This window comes from Clinocottus analis, unplaced genomic scaffold, assembly GCF_023055335.1.
Source record: "Clinocottus analis isolate CAN_PGR_092001 unplaced genomic scaffold, fCliAna1.0.p SCAF_3, whole genome shotgun sequence".
Taxonomy (NCBI): Eukaryota; Metazoa; Chordata; class Actinopteri; order Perciformes; family Cottidae; genus Clinocottus; species Clinocottus analis.
In genome coordinates, this window is record NW_027176042.1 from 2,696,607 (window position 1) to 2,710,676 (window position 14,070).

At 44.5% G+C, this 14,070-nt stretch overlaps 14 non-coding genes and 5 pseudogenes across 14 annotated transcripts; 4 read left to right on the plus strand and 15 right to left on the minus strand.

The window, feature by feature from the left end:
- Nucleotides 1–3,952: 3,952 nt before the first annotated feature.
- trnas-gcu (transfer RNA serine (anticodon GCU)) lies at nucleotides 3,953–4,034 on the minus strand. Its single transcript has one exon. It is a non-coding gene; the product is annotated as a tRNA-Ser (tRNA).
- A 651-nt stretch (nucleotides 4,035–4,685) lies between these two features.
- On the minus strand, nucleotides 4,686–4,767 carry trnas-gcu (transfer RNA serine (anticodon GCU)). Its single transcript has one exon. It is a non-coding gene; the product is annotated as a tRNA-Ser (tRNA).
- A 1,037-nt stretch (nucleotides 4,768–5,804) lies between these two features.
- Nucleotides 5,805–5,877, minus strand: trnar-acg (transfer RNA arginine (anticodon ACG)). Its single transcript has one exon. It is a non-coding gene; the product is annotated as a tRNA-Arg (tRNA).
- Nucleotides 5,878–6,096: 219 nt separating this feature from the next.
- On the minus strand, nucleotides 6,097–6,168 carry trnah-gug (transfer RNA histidin (anticodon GUG)). The gene has a single exon. It is a non-coding gene; the product is annotated as a tRNA-His (tRNA).
- A 798-nt stretch (nucleotides 6,169–6,966) lies between these two features.
- On the minus strand, nucleotides 6,967–7,039 carry trnar-acg (transfer RNA arginine (anticodon ACG)). Its single transcript has one exon. It is a non-coding gene; the product is annotated as a tRNA-Arg (tRNA).
- A 1,794-nt stretch (nucleotides 7,040–8,833) lies between these two features.
- On the minus strand, nucleotides 8,834–8,905 carry trnaq-uug (transfer RNA glutamine (anticodon UUG)). The gene has a single exon. It is a non-coding gene; the product is annotated as a tRNA-Gln (tRNA).
- A 116-nt stretch (nucleotides 8,906–9,021) lies between these two features.
- trnag-ucc (transfer RNA glycine (anticodon UCC)) lies at nucleotides 9,022–9,093 on the plus strand. Its single transcript has one exon. It is a non-coding gene; the product is annotated as a tRNA-Gly (tRNA).
- Nucleotides 9,094–9,350: 257 nt separating this feature from the next.
- Nucleotides 9,351–9,422, minus strand: trnaq-cug (transfer RNA glutamine (anticodon CUG)). Its single transcript has one exon. It is a non-coding gene; the product is annotated as a tRNA-Gln (tRNA).
- A 116-nt stretch (nucleotides 9,423–9,538) lies between these two features.
- On the plus strand, nucleotides 9,539–9,610 carry trnag-ucc (transfer RNA glycine (anticodon UCC)). The gene has a single exon. It is a non-coding gene; the product is annotated as a tRNA-Gly (tRNA).
- A 545-nt stretch (nucleotides 9,611–10,155) lies between these two features.
- Nucleotides 10,156–10,274, minus strand: LOC137797477 (5S ribosomal RNA; annotated as a pseudogene).
- A 72-nt stretch (nucleotides 10,275–10,346) lies between these two features.
- LOC137797044 (5S ribosomal RNA) lies at nucleotides 10,347–10,465 on the minus strand. The gene has a single exon (XR_011078654.1). It is a non-coding gene; the product is annotated as a 5S ribosomal RNA (ribosomal RNA).
- Nucleotides 10,466–10,539: 74 nt separating this feature from the next.
- Nucleotides 10,540–10,658, minus strand: LOC137797505 (5S ribosomal RNA; annotated as a pseudogene).
- A 74-nt stretch (nucleotides 10,659–10,732) lies between these two features.
- Nucleotides 10,733–10,851, minus strand: LOC137797695 (5S ribosomal RNA; annotated as a pseudogene).
- Nucleotides 10,852–10,924: 73 nt separating this feature from the next.
- LOC137797784 (5S ribosomal RNA) lies at nucleotides 10,925–11,043 on the minus strand (annotated as a pseudogene).
- Nucleotides 11,044–11,126: 83 nt separating this feature from the next.
- On the minus strand, nucleotides 11,127–11,245 carry LOC137797668 (5S ribosomal RNA; annotated as a pseudogene).
- A 721-nt stretch (nucleotides 11,246–11,966) lies between these two features.
- Nucleotides 11,967–12,039, plus strand: trnaa-cgc (transfer RNA alanine (anticodon CGC)). The gene has a single exon. It is a non-coding gene; the product is annotated as a tRNA-Ala (tRNA).
- Nucleotides 12,040–13,452: 1,413 nt separating this feature from the next.
- trnaq-cug (transfer RNA glutamine (anticodon CUG)) lies at nucleotides 13,453–13,524 on the minus strand. Its single transcript has one exon. It is a non-coding gene; the product is annotated as a tRNA-Gln (tRNA).
- A 116-nt stretch (nucleotides 13,525–13,640) lies between these two features.
- Nucleotides 13,641–13,712, plus strand: trnag-ucc (transfer RNA glycine (anticodon UCC)). The gene has a single exon. It is a non-coding gene; the product is annotated as a tRNA-Gly (tRNA).
- Nucleotides 13,713–13,969: 257 nt separating this feature from the next.
- trnaq-uug (transfer RNA glutamine (anticodon UUG)) lies at nucleotides 13,970–14,041 on the minus strand. The gene has a single exon. It is a non-coding gene; the product is annotated as a tRNA-Gln (tRNA).
- Nucleotides 14,042–14,070: the final 29 nt, after the last annotated feature.

The window sequence follows — 14,070 nt, forward strand, 5'->3', positions numbered from 1 at the left end:
AGGCGCCAGCCACAAAAGAGGAGTTGGTGGAAGCCTATCCATCCGTCTTCAGTGGTCTGGGACAGTTTCCAGGGATACATCACATTCACATTGACCCCAATGTGACCCCGGTAGTACACGGCTGCAGGAAAATTCCCATCGCTGTCATGGACAGATTAAAAACTACACTGCAAGAGCTCGTCGACAAAGACGTCATAGAACCTGTGACTGAGCCGACGGAGTGGGTTAATAGCCTTGTCATCACAGAGAAGAAGAACGGGTCTCTGAGGGTGTGTTTGGACCCTCGTGATCTAAACGAAGCGATTAAGAGGCAGCACTACTCCATACCCACCCCAGAAGAGGTCCTGTTTAGGTTGTCCGGAAAGTCCATCTTCACAATTCTAGATGAGAAAGACGGCTATTGGCAAGTAAAGCTTGACAAATCCTCATCTGTGTTGTGCACATTTAGCACACCCTGGGGCAGGTTTCGCTTTAAGAGGCTTCCTTTCTGCGTGAAGTCCGCCAGTGAAGTGTTTCAGCAAAAGAATTGTGAGACGTTTGGAAATATTGATGGCGTGCACATAATTGCCGACGATATGATAATCGCCGCTGCATCTGAGGAGGAGCATGACGCCATCCTTCAAAAAGTCATGGAGACTGCACAAAGGTCGAACGTGAAGTTCAATAAGGAGAAGATTCAGTACAAAGTGGACACAGTCAGGTACATGGGGCATGTCGTCACGTCCAAAGGAGTGAAGCCTGATGAATCCAAGGTGCTGGCCATCAAGAACATGCCAGAGCCTGAGGACAGGAAAGGGCTGCAAAGGCTGCTGGGAATGACAAGATATTTGGCCCAGTACATTCCAAATGAAGCCACAATAACTGCTCCACTCCGACAGCTGCTGAGAAAAGAAGTTGCATGGCAATGGGGTCATGAGCACAGTGCTGCACTGAACAGGCTGAAATCCACCCTCACACAAGCCCCTGTGCTCAAGTTTTATGATCAGTCTAAGCCTCTCACCATACAATGTGACGCATCAAAAGATGGACTGGGTGCTTGTCTTCTTCAAGACGGTAGTCCTCTGTCCTATGCTTCACATGCACTCTCAGAATCTGAGAAAAATTATTCTCAGATTGAGAAGGAGCTGTTGGCGATAGCTTTTGCAACAAAACGCTTTCACCAATATGTTTACGGCAACTCAGTGACAGTCCAATCAGATCACAAACCACTGGAAATAATTTTCAGGAAACATCTAAGCAAAGCGCCAGCACGCCTACAGCGCATGTTATTGCAGCTCCAACGCTATGATCTGAATATAGTATACACTGCTGGCAAGGACATGCATGTCGCTGATGCCCTGTCTCGTGCCTTTCTTGAGGGCAACAATGACGAGGTAAAAGAGGATCTGTTTGAAGAGAGGGTAGTTCACGCAATGGAGCCCACAGCTGCAATGGACGCTGACACGCACAAGACACTGAAGGATGCCACAGCCGCAGATAACGTGTTGCAGCAGGTAGTCGCAATGCACCACAATGGTTGGCCCAAAAAGCGAAGCAGCATTGCCACTAACCTCCACCAGTACTGGCCTATGCGAACTGCCATCAACATTGGGGACGGAATACTGATGACAGGTGATAAGATTATGATTCCACAGAGTGCAAGGCAGATGATGCTTGACAGACTGCACCTTGCACATCAAGGTATACAGAGGATGAAAGCACAGGCCAGGAAGGTGATGTACTGGCCAGGTATGTCACATGACATTGAGCACATGGTGGAAAGCTGTGCTCCATGTCAACAGCTTCAGCCACAAAATCAAAAAGAGCCTCTTATCCCACATGAGGTCCCTGAGCTGCCGTGGCTGAAGATTGGGGCAGACATTTTCGAGCTCCATGGACAGTCATACCTTATAATTGTGGATTATCTGTCAAAATATCCAGAAGTGCTTCATCTCCCAGACAAGACTGCCCATACGGTCATACGCAAGATGAAAGCGGTCTTTGCTCGGCATGGAATTCCTAAAGAGCTGGTGAGCGACCATGTTCCTTTTGCAAGTTGTGAAATGGGACAGTTTGCAGCTTCATGGGGTATAAAGCTCATCCACTCCAGTCCAGGATATCCGCAATCAAACGGTCTTGCGGAGAGGATGGTAAAGACAGTAAAGCATGCACTCAAAAAGGCAACACAAACAGGTACAGATCCACACTTAGCTCTCCTGTCACTCAGAAACACACCAGTGACTGGTACAGAGTTTTCCCCAGCACAAGTACTGATGGGAAGAGTGTTGCGAAGTACCTTGCCAATCGCTACAGCTGTGCTACAACCCGCCATTCCAGAAGGATTTCATTCAAAGCTTAAACATTTGCAAGCAAGACAGGAACACTATTATAACTCCAACTCAAAACCTCTGCCTGAGTTCACGCCTGGTACTACAGTTCATATGACAACACGGCGTGGATGGGAACCAGCAACAGTCATAAGCAAAAGAGGGGAGCCGCGAGCATATGATGTGCAGACAGACCCCCAGTGGTGTCACTTTCAGGAGAAACCGGCGGCATCTAAGGAGAATCCACCCAAGTCTGCAGAGAGATGGTGAGTCTGAGCTATTTGAACAGCCAGAAGCCTTACAAACGGAGGACTCAGAACCACCTCTCAGCTCACAGCAAGACCAGACTGCACCTGCCTGTGAAAAGAGCACAGGTTCTCCGTCAACTCCTATCCGAAGCACCAGAAGTGGGAGACAAATAAAGCATCCGTCAAAGTACAATGACTTTGAGATGAGCTAATGCTGATGACTGTGACCTGCTGATGGGTTAAGTTCAAGTTAATGTTAGTTAACCGAATAAGAGTGGTTAAAACAGATGTGTTTTTATGCAAATCAGTTTGTGTTTCTCAGGTCATATTGTATGCATAAAAAAGTATGGTTGTTAGTGAACAATGTCATTTGCTGAAATTGTTTTGAGGTCCAGTTAGTCACTCAAAAGGGGACTATCTTACTTGGAAAAGGAGGATGTTGTATATTGTAGAAGTGGTCTGTTATTCAGGGATTACGTTTGTACCTGGCAACCTTATGAGTGATGTGTGATCGCGAGATCTGTGTCTTGGCGTTGTAGTTATTAAACGTTACATGCAAGGTGATCAACACGAATCAGCCCTCAAGTACTTTTATTCCTGACAAAAAAGTACAACAATAGGCGTCTCTTGCCTGACAAATAAAGGACTCTTGGGGAATTAGCTCAAATGGTAGAGCGCTCGCTTAGCATGTGAGAAGTAGCGGGATCGATGCCTGCATTCTCCACCTCTCTGAAAGACTTTATTTTCTGATACTGATGGAAAACAAGTTTGTTGTTTAAAGTGTCCTCCGCAAATTGGGCAGGATCAGGGAGCATCTTGTTGCAGTGGCTGCTGGCCTACCCTATCTTCATTGGATCCCACTTGAGTCCACGAACTATTGCAAAGATTGCAACTACCAAATGTCACCATAAAATTCAGTTCCAGGCCATTTTTTGTGTGTTTTTTATGGGCCTGGAAAGTTGAAAAAAACGTGAAATAGCGGGTAGGAGAATAGGCGGGTAGGAGGAGGCCTGGCACGTTGATCCATTGCCCTCTTATGCAGAGGGGAATTAGCTCAAGTGGTAGAGCGCTTGCTTTGCATGCGATAGGCAGTGGGATCGATGCCCACATTCTCCAAGTGACTTTGGCTCCTACTCTTATTTGGAAGTATGAGCATTATAGGACTTCTTGCACCAGTTGAGCTGAAGACAGCAACCGTGTTTTTATTCCACCAAAACTTGGAGTAGAAACAGTAGAATCACTGTTGTTTAACAAATGAATCATGGAAGAGCAAGACATTTTAGACTTTTCTTGCTTGAAATGAGAAATTTCTAATCTTGAAAGTGCATTTTGCTTGGGTCTTGAGCTCAATGGTGCACATTATGCCCATGACATGGCAGACCAAAGCAAAGTGGACTGCAACGAGGATGGGATTCGAACCCACGCTTGCATAGCACAATGGATTAGCAGTCCATCGCCTTAACCACTCGGCCAACTCGTCGTCTCAAGGACTTTGTTGTTTAAAGTGTCCTCCGCAAATTGGGCAGGATCAGGGAGCATCTTGTTGCAGTGGCTGCTGGCCTACCCTATCTTCATTGGATCCCAGTGGAGTCCACAAAGTATTGCAAAGATTGCAACTACCAAATGTCACCACAAAATTCAGTTCCAGGCCATTTTTTGTGTGTTTTTTATGGGCCTGTAAAGTTGAAAAAAGCGTGAAATAGCGGGTAGGAGAATAGGCGGGTAGGAGGAGGCCTGGCACGTTGATCCATTGCCCTCTTGTGCAGAGGGGAGTTAGCTGAAGTGGTAGAGGGCTTGCTTTGCATGCGAGAGGCAGTGGGATTGATGCCCACATTCTCCAAGTGACTTTGGCTCCTACTCTTATGTGGAAGATTTGGAAGTATGAGCATTATGGGACTTCTTGCACCAGTTGAGCTGAAGACAGCAACTGCATTTTTATTCCACCAAAACTTGGAGTAGAAACAGTAGAATCACTGTTGTTTAACAAATGAATCATGGAAGAGCAAGACATTTTAGACCTTTATTGCTTGAAATGAGCAATTTCTAATCTTGACAGTGCATTTTGCTTTGGTCTTGAGCTCAATGGTGCACATTCTGCCCATGACATGGCAGACCAAAGCAAAGTGGACTGCGATGAGGATGGGATTCGAACCCACGCGTGCATAGCACAATGGATTAGCAGTCCATCGCCTTAACCACTCGGCCACCTCGTCGTCTCAACGCCCTTGCGTGAAAGGTCCGATCCAGTTCACCTTCCAAACTGATTATACAGGTCTGGAATGTTTGGAAAAGTGTGACCTGGCGGGGGTAGAGGAGGAGATATAGGCGTCTCTTGCCTGACAAATAAAGGACTCTTGGGGAATTAGCTCAAATGGTAGAGCGCTCGCTTAGCATGCGAGAAGTAGCGGGATCGATGCCTGCATTCTCCACCTCTCTGAAAGAATTTATTTTCTGATACTGATGGAAAACAAGTTTGTTGTTTAAAGTGTCCTCCGCAAATTGGGCAGGATCACGGAGCATCTTGTTGCAGTGGCTGCTGGCCTACCCTATCTTCATTGGATCCCAGTGGAGTCCACAAAGTATTGCAAAGATTGCAACTACCAAATGTCACCATAAAATTCAGTTCCAGGCCATTTTTTGTGTGTTTTTTATGGACCTGGAAAGTTAAAAAAAAAAAGAGTTAAATAGCGGGTAGGAGAATAGGCGGGTAGGAGGAGGCCTGGCACGTTGATCCATTGCCCACTTGTGCAGAGGGGAATTAGCTCAAGTGGTAGAGCGCTTGCTTCGCATGCGAGAGGCAGTGGGATCGATGCCCACATTCTCCAAGTGACTTTGGCTCCTACTTTTATTTGGAAGTATGAGCATTATGGGACTTCTTGCACCAGTTGAGCTGAAGACAGCAACCGTGTTTTTATTCAGTTCCAGGCCATTTTTTGTGTTTTTCGGCCTGGGAAGTATAAAAAAGCGTTAAATAGCGGGTACTAATCACTATACGATCACGGCCACATGCTTATTTTTTTTACGCAAAAACCAGCTCACACATCATTCAGCCTTTTTACAGCTGTAAATGTACTGGAATTAATAGTTATCAGAGCAGGAACTTTAAAAAGTAGCATCAAGCTATATCATTGTTCAAGAATTGTTTGAAGTTCAGGTGCAACTTCAAATGTTCAGAGTAGACGTCAGATTAGTTTTTTACAGTGTTATACAGGAACTTGTTGTACCAGGATTAACAAGCTAAAGGACTGCACGAGCTAGCCAGGAGTCGAACCTAGAATCTTCTGATCCGTAGTCAGACACGTTATCCATTGCGCCACTAGCCCTACATTGCTACATTTGCTGTAAATTTTATGATGTGCCAGCATTTCATGCAAACTGTTGTGAGTTTTATTTGCTGAACAGATGGAGAACTGCGGACTGGTGTAGCCGGAAAGCATAAGGCTTCACGCAGAAAACACGACTGAAGCTGTCAAGTTTGACACTGTGTGAAGTAAGACGAATGTCAGAGTACAACAAGAATAGCTTAAACAACACCAACATGCTGCCGTGACCCGGATTCGAACCGGGGTTGCTGCGACCACAACGCAGAGTACTAACCACTATACGATCACGGCCACATGATTGACACAGTGCTTATTTTTTAACATAAAAGTCAGTTTACTCATCATTCAGCCTTTTTACAGCTGTAAATCTACTGGAATTAATAGTTATTAGAGCAGGAACTTTAAAAACTAGCATCAAGCTATATCATTGTTCAAGAATTGTTTGAAGTTCAGGTTCAACTTCAAATGTTCAGAGGAGACGTCAGATTAGTTTTTTTTACAGTGTAATACAGGGACTTGTTGGACCAGTATCAATCTGTGAACAAGCTAAAGAACTGCACGTAAATTTCATGATGTTCCAGTATTTCATGCAAACTGTTGTGAGTTTTATTTGCTGAACAGATGGAGAACTCCGGACTGGTGTAGCCGGAAAGCATAAGGCTTCACGCAGAAAACACGACTGAAGCTGTCAAGTTTGACACTGTGTGAAGTAAGACGAATGTCAGAGTACAACAAGAACAGCTTAAACGAGACCAACATGCTGCCGTGACCCGGATTCGAAACGGGGTTGCTGCAACCACAACGCAGAGTACTAACCACTATACGATCACGGCCACATGACTATTTCTTAACGTAAAAACCAGCTCACACATCATTCAGCCTTTTTACAGCTGTAAATCTAATGGAATCAATAGTTATTAGAGGAGGAACTTTAAAAACTAGCATCATGCTATATCATCGTTGAAGAATTGTTTGAAACTAAGGTGAAAATTCACATGTTCAGAGTAGACGTATGATGAGTTTTTTTTACAGTGTTATACAGGGACTTGTTGGACCAGGATCAATCTTTGAACAAGCTAAAGAACTGCACGAGCTAGCCAGGAGTCGAACCTAGAATCTTCTGATCCGTAGTCAGACGCGTTATCCATTGCGCCACTAACCCTACAGTGATACTTTTGCTGTAAATTCCATGATGTGCCAGCATTTCATGCAAACTGTTGTGAGTTTTATTTGCTGAACAGATGGAGAACTGCGGACTGGTGTAGCCGGAAAGCATAAGGCTTCACGCAGAAAACACGACTGAAGCTGTCAAGTTTGACACTGTGTGAAGTAAGACGAATGTCAGAGTACAACAAGAATAGCTTAAACAACACCAACATGCTGCCGTGACCCGGATTCGAACCGGGGTTGCTGCGACCACAACGCAGAGTACTAACCACTATACGATCACATGAATGACACAGTGCTTATTTTTTCACATAAAAGTCAGTTTACACATCATTCAGCCTTCTTACAGCTGTAAATCTACTGGAATTAATAGTTATCAGAGAAGGAACTGTACCTGTCAAGTTTGACACTGTGTGAAGTAAGACGAATGCCAGTGTACAACAACAATAGCTTAAACAACACACAACTCCAACATGCTGCCGTGACCCAGATTCAAACCGGGGTTGCTGCAACCACAACGCAGAGTACTAACCACTATACGATCACATGATTGACACAGTGCTTATTTTTTTCACATAAAAGTCAGTTTACACATCATTCAGCCTTTTTACAGCTGTAATAATGAATAGTTATTAGAGCAGGAACTTTAAAAACTAGCATCAAGCTATATCATAGTTCAAGAATTTATTAAGATAAGGTGCAATTTCAAATGTTCAGAGTAGACGGCAGATAAGTTTTTTCCAGTGATATACAGGGACTTGTTGGACGAGGATCAATCTGTGAACAAGCTAAAGAACTGCATGAGCTGCAGACCTGTTTCTTCTTATTAGCGGCTGGTTCCCCCTGCGATTTTGCTTCATTTGAGAAGCTGACTGACATAATTGTGACTATCAGACACCAGCAATGAGTTTGAATGTCAGCTAGTATCCCACGTGTCTCATATTCTCGAGTACCACACTGTATTAACCCAAATGTAAACCGGTATCCCCAATGTCAGTCTCGTATTCTAGAGCACCAGGGTTGCGACACTCTAAATGGGCCAAATAAGGGTTTTAACTGAAGGGGTGTGCTTAAGTGTGGGTCCACGGGGTCTGATGTTGAGCCGGGTCAGGGGGTGAGCTCCAGTGGTGGGTCTGGTTCTCAAGGGGTCTCTTAAATCCTGTCGCCCGTTTCCTTATGCTGTGCATTTACAACTTGGGGCATTTTGACACCTGTCCTGCCAGCGGAACGCTCCCCGTCTAGGAATCGAATCCTGGTCTTCCGCGTGACAAGCGGAGATACTGTCCTCGATACGAAAGAGGATTGATGAACTTGGATTTTGGGTTGGTTTTTCGGGATATACAGGGAATACAAAAAAATGATAGCGTGAATATGTGAAAGCTAAATGCACATTTACTGTCCCTTCTTGTGTTACATTTTAGTTCATTCAATTTTTGTGGAACTATGCTAAGCCCTTTTAGTGCATTGTTGGTATGGTGGCTAGCAGAGCTCCCTTCTAAGCATTTGACCAGGGTTCAATTCCCAGCCAATGAATCTCAATGATAAGTATATCCTACACATGGTGGCTGAACATTTTAGGGTTACTTTCTTAAATAAACAAAGATTTCTTTCATTGGAAAAAGAAGTCCTTGAACCGCCGAAAATGTCTTGCGAAAGATCAAAGTTGTGCCTTTAGAAGTGCACGCCAAATTTTGTGGCTACTTGCATTGTCTCACTTATCTCGATATCACATTTGAGTTTCACAAAAGCATGGGAACAACGTGGCAGTTGTTTTCCATGTTCATAATGGAGGTTCCACCGAGAGTTGAACTCGGATCACTGGATTCAAAGTCCAAAGTGCTGACCTTTACACCATGGAACCAAGCTCTTTAATTGGCTTGTTGTGGTTGAAAGTAAATCTGTCAGTTCCCAATGTTACGCACTAACTTACATTTCAGTTCATTCAATTTTTGTGTCATCATGCCAGGCTCTTTTTGTGCATTGGTGGTATAGTGCTGAGCATAGCTGCCTTCCAAGCAGTTGACCTGGGTTCGATTCCCAGCCAATGCATCTCTATGATCAATATGTCCTGGACATGGTGGCTGAACATTTTAGGGTTACTGTCTTAAATAAACAACGTGCTCTTCCATTGGAAAAATAGTGTACTTGGATCGCCGCAAATGTCTTGCGAATGATCAAAGTTGTGCCTTTGGAGGTTGACGGCAAATTTTGTGGCTACTTGCATTGTCTCACTTATCTCTATATCCCATTTGAGTTTCACAACAGCATGGGAACAACATGGCAGTTGTTTTCCATGTGCATAATGAAGGTTCCACCGAGACTTGAACTCGGATCACTGGATTCAGAGTCCAAAGTGCTGACCATTACACCATGGAACCAAGCTGTATAGTTTCCTTGTTGTGGTTGAAGGTAAATCTGTCAGTTCCCAATGTTACACACTGACTTACATTTCAGTTCATTCAATTTTTGTGTCATCATGCCAGGCTCTTTTTGTGCATTGGTGGTATAGTGGCGAGCATAGCTGCCTTCCAAGCAGTTGACCTGGGTTCGATTCCCAGCCAATGCATCTCTATGATCAATATGTCCTGGACATGGTGGCTGAACATTTTAGGGTTACTGTCTTAAATAAACAACGTGCTCTTCCATTGGAAAAATAGTGTACTTGGATCGCCGCAAATGTCTTGCGAATGATCAAAGTTGTGCTTTTGGAGGATGACGCCAAATTTTGTGGCTACTTGCATTGTGTTTCTTATTCAGCATTTAAAAAAGCTTATCGGACCTGGTATTCCCAGGAGGTCTCCCACCCAAGTACAACTCCGCTTAACTTCCGAGATCAGGCGCAATCAGAGTGGTGTGGCCGTAAGCTGCATAGGAAGCGGACAAGGTGAGTTTTATTGACCTGGAGAGAACTAGAGTGTTTCTTATTCGGCATTTAAAAAAGCTTACCGCACGTGGTATTCCCAGGAGGTCTCCCACCCAAGTACAACTCCGCTTAACTTCCGAGATCAGGCGCAATCAGAGTGGTGTGGCCGTAAGCTGCATAGGAAGCGGACAAGGTGAGTTTTATTGACCTGGAGAGAACTAGAGTGTTTCTTATTCGGCATTTAAAAAAGCTTACCGCACGTGGTATTCCCAGGAGGTCTCCCATCCAAGTACTGACCAGGCCCAACTCTGCTTAGTTTCTGAGATTGAACGGGATCAGGAGCAATCAGAGTGGTGTGGCCATAAGCTAGAAAAGAAGCGGCCGAAGAGAGTTTTGTTGATCTGGAGAGAACTGGAGTTTTAATTATTAGGTTAAAAAAAGCCTACGGCACCTGGTATTCCCAGGAGGTCTCCCGTTCAAGTACTGACCAGGCCCTACTTTGCTTAGCTTCCGAGAGCTGACGAGATCAGGTGCAATCAGAGTGGTGTGGCCGTAGGCTGCATAGGAAGCGGACAAGGTGAGTTTTATTGACCTGGAGAGAACTAGAGTGTTTATCATTCGGCATTTAAAAAGGCTTTTAGCACCTGGTATTCCCAGGAGGTCTCCCATCCAAATACTGACTAGGCCCGACTCTGCTTAGCTTCTGAGATCGAACGAGATCTGGCGCAATCAGAGTGGTGTGGCCGTAAGCTACATAAGAAGCGGCCAAAGTGAGTTTTTTTGACCTGGAGAGAACTATAGTGTTTATTATTCAGCATTTAAAAAAGCTTATAGCACCTGGTATTCTCAGGAGGTCTCCCATGCAAGTACTGAGTAGGCCCGACTCTGCTTTGCTTCTGAGATCGAACAAGATCAGGCGCAATCAGAGTGGTGTGGCCGTAAGGTACAAAGGAAGCGGCCAAAGTGAGTTTTATTGATCTGGAGAGAACTGAAGTTGTAATTATTAGGCATAAAAAAGGCCTACAGCACCTGCTCGTCCCAGGAGGTCTCCTTTCGAAATACTGACCAGGACCAACTCTGCTTAGCTTCTGAGATCTAACGAGATCAGAAGCAATCACAGTGGTGTGGCCGTAAGCAGAAAATGTTGCGGCCAAAGGTAGCTTTATTAACCTGGAGAGAACTGGAGTTTTAATTATTAGGCATAAGTCCTATAAGTCCCAGCTTATAGGACTTGGTATTCCCAGGAGGTCTCCCAATCAAGTACTGACCAGGCCCAACTCTGCTTAGCTTCTGAGATCGAACGAGATTTGGCGCAATCAGAGTGGTGTGGCCGTAAGCTACAAAGGAAGTGGCCAAAGTGAGTTTTATTGATCCCGAGAGTGGTGGTAGAGCGCTTGCTTGGCATGCGAGAGGCAGTGGGATCGATGCCCACATTCTCCACCTCTTTGAAAGACTTTCTTTTCTGATATTGAGAGAAAACAAGGTTGTTGTTTAAAGTGTCGTCCGCTAATTGGGGAGGATCAGGGCCCATGTTGTCGCAATGGCTGCTCATATTTAAACCTTCCAAAGTGATTATAACGGTCTGGAATGTTTGGAGAACTGTGAACTGGCGGGGGCAGAGGAGCAGATATAGGTGGCTCTTCCCTGAGCCTTAAACCAATTGTGGGGAATTAGCTCAAATGGTAGAGAGCTCGCTTAGCATGCGAGAAGTAGCGGGATCGATGCCTGCATTCTCCACCTCTCTGAAAGACTTTATTTTCTGATACTGATGGAAAACAAGTTTGTTGTTTAAAGTGTCCTCCGCAAATTGGGCAGGATCACGGACCATCTTGTTACAGTGGCTGCTGGCCTACCCTATCTTCATTGGATCCCAGTGGAGTCCACAAAGTATTGCAAAGATTGCAACTACCAAATGTCACCATAAAATTCAGTTCCAGGCCATTTTTTGTGTGTTTTTTATGGACCTGGAAAGTTAAAAAAAAAAGAGTTAAATAGCGGGTAGGAGAATAGGCGGGTAGGAGGAGGCCTGGCACGTTGATCCATTGCCCACTTGTGCATAGGGGAATTAGCTCAAGTGGTAGAGCGCTTGCTTCGCATGCAAGAGGCAGTGGGATCGATGCCCACATTCTCCAAGTGACTTTGGCTCCTACTCTTATTTGGAAGTATGAGCATTATGGGACTTCTTGCACCAGTTGAGCTGAAGACAGCAACCGTGTTTTTATTCAGTTCCAGGCCATTTTTTGTGTTTTTTGGGCCTGGGAAGTATAAAAAAGCGTTAAATAGCGGGTACTAATCACTATACGATCACGGCCACATGCTTATTTTTTAACGCAAAAACCAGCTCACACATCATTCAGCCTTTTTACAGCTGTAAATGTACTGGAATTAATAGTTATCAGAGCAGGAACTTTAAAAAGTAGCATCAAGCTATTTCATTGTTCAAGAATTGTTTGAAGTTCAGGTGCAACTTCAAATATTCAGAGTCGACGTCAGATTAGTTTTTTACAGTGTTATACAGGAACTTGTTGTACCAGGATTAACAAGCTAAAGGACTGCACGAGCTGCAGACCTGTTTCTTCGTATTAGCGGCTGGTTCCCCCTGCGATCTTGCTTCATTTGAGAAGCTGACTGACATAATTGTGACTATCAGACACCAGCAATGAGTTTGAATGTCAGCTAGTATCCCACGTGTCTCATATTCTCGAGTACCACAATGTATTAACCCAAATGTAAACCGGTATCCCCAATGTCAGTCTCGTATTCTAGAGCACCAGGGTTGCGACACTCTAAATGGGCCAAATAAGGGTTTTAACTGAAGGGGTGTGCTTAAGTGTGGGTCCACGGGGTCTGATGGTGAGCCGGGTCAGGGGGTGAGCTCCAGTGGTGGGTCTGGTTCTCAAGGGGTCTCTTAAATCCTGTCGCCCGTTTCCTTATGCTGTGCATTTACAACTTGGGGCATTTTGACACCTGTCCTGCCAGCGGAACGCTCCCCGTCTAGGAATCGAATCCTGGTCTTCCGCGTGACAAGCGGAGATACTGTCCTCGATACGAAAGAGGATTGATGAACTTGGATTTTGGGTTGGTTTTTCGGGATATACAGGGAATACAAAAAAATGATAGCGTGAATATGTGAAAGCTAAATGCACATTTACTGTCCCTTCTTGTGTTACATTTTAGTTCATTCAATTTTTGTGGAACTATGCTAAGCCCTTTTAGTGCATTGTTGGTATAGTGGCTAGCAGAGCTCCCTTCTAAGCATTTGACCAGGGTTCAATTCCCAGCCAATGAATCTCAATGATAAGTATATCCTACACATGGTGGCTGAACATTTTAGGGTTACTTTCTTAAATAAACAAAGATTTCTTTCATTGGAAAAAAAAGTCCTTGAACCGCCGAAAATGTCTTGCGAAAGATCAAAGTTGTGCCTTTAGAAGTGCACGCCAAATTTTGTGGCTACTTGCATTGTCTCACTTATCTCGATATCACATTTGAGTTTCACAAAAGCATGGGAAGAACGTGGCAGTTGTTTTCCATGTTCATAATGGAGGTTCCACCGAGAGTTGAACTCGGATCACTGGATTCAGAGTCCAAAGTGCTGACCATTACACCATGGAACCAAGCTGTATAGTTTCTTTGTTGTGGTTGAAGGTAAATCTGTCAGTTCCCAATGTTACACACTGACTTAAATTTCAGTTCATTCAATTTTTGTGTCATCATGCCAGGCTCTTTTTGTGCATTGGTGGTATAGTGCTGAGCATAGCTGCCTTCCAAGCAGTTGACCTGGGTTTGATTCCCAGCCAATGCATCTCTATGATCAATATGTCCTGGACATGGTGGCTGAACATTTTAGGGTTACTGTCTAAAAAAAACAACGTGCTCTTCCGTTGGAAAAATAGTGTACTTGGATCTCCGCAAATGTCTTGCGAATGATCAAAGTTGTGCCTTTGGAGGTTGACGCCAAATTTTGTGGCTACTTGCATTGTCTCACTTATCTCCATATCCCATTTGAGTTTCACAAGAGCATGGGAACAATGTGGCAGTTGTTTTCCATGTGCATAATGAAGGTTCCACCGAGACTTGAACTCGGATCACTGGATTCAAAGTCCAAAGTGCTGACCTTTACACCATGGAACCAAGCTCTTTAATTGCTTTGTTGTGGTTGA